The 837-nt window shown below is 44.7% G+C and overlaps 1 protein-coding gene across 1 annotated transcript in view; it reads left to right on the top strand.

Moving 5' to 3' along the window:
* LOC108796170 (putative gastrointestinal growth factor xP4) overlaps nt 1-837 on the top strand; it is a 40,410-nt gene that overhangs the window by 6,604 nt on the left and 32,969 nt on the right. The gene's annotated exons all lie outside the window — the stretch shown is intronic.

The following is an 837-nucleotide window of genomic DNA, read 5'->3' as shown; positions in this document are numbered from 1 at the left end:
ACAGACGGTGAAGAGCAGTGGGGATCGGAGGGGACACAGACCGGCTCCCAGATGTTCTAGGGTTCTCTTCTCCCAGATGCCAGCGCCCAGCAGGGAGAAGAGAAGTTATCAGGATGCCGAGCGGGGTGGTGCAGGGAATAGAGAGCTGTCAGGATGCTGAGCGGGGTGGTGTGGGAGGACAGCTTGGGTCAGGTGACAGGCGGAGTAGTCAGGATGGAGAGCAGAGCACAAACATTCAACAATCAGTACTGATCTCTCAGTGTTTGTAAATAACTGAGGACATAGTAAGCGTACTATGTCCCTAGTTATGAGTGAACAGGAAGTGCTATACATCACTTCCTGTTAATTTATGAATGGGGACATAGTAAATATTTACTATCTGCTCATTTTATGAATGAACAGGAAGCAGCTCAGTACAGAGGCTTCCTGACCATTCATGACTGGGTTGATAGTAAAGATTTACTATCTCCAGATTGTGAATGAACAGGAAGCCTCTGTACTGAGATCTTCCTGTTCATTGAGTGCTGGGGGTTGCAGAAAAAGAGATTTAGGACTCTCTTTTTCTATTTTAAAAGGGAAATATCAGGGGTCTGTTTTCTGTTTTGCTTGGTTGGTTAAAAACTGCGTATAGTCATGTGTTGAGGTACAGTGGGTTCGGAACAGTACCGTCCATCACAGTTTGCACTAATGATGAGCGAACCGAGCAAACCTAGGTTCACTGGACATTCACTGAACACTTTAAAAAATCCACAAGCCCACTGACATTTAGAAAAAGAAAACTAATGTTGCTCAATGAGCAACTCAACTCACTTTTGTTTGAGAAAATGCAAACAGTGT

The sequence above is a fragment of the Nanorana parkeri genome, unplaced genomic scaffold (genome assembly GCF_000935625.1).
Source record: "Nanorana parkeri isolate BGI_ZX_2015 unplaced genomic scaffold, ASM93562v1 scaffold1073, whole genome shotgun sequence".
Classification (NCBI taxonomy): Eukaryota; Metazoa; Chordata; class Amphibia; order Anura; family Dicroglossidae; genus Nanorana; species Nanorana parkeri.
The sequence above is the reverse complement of the archived record's forward strand: the minus strand, read 5'-3'. Positions and strand labels throughout refer to the sequence as shown.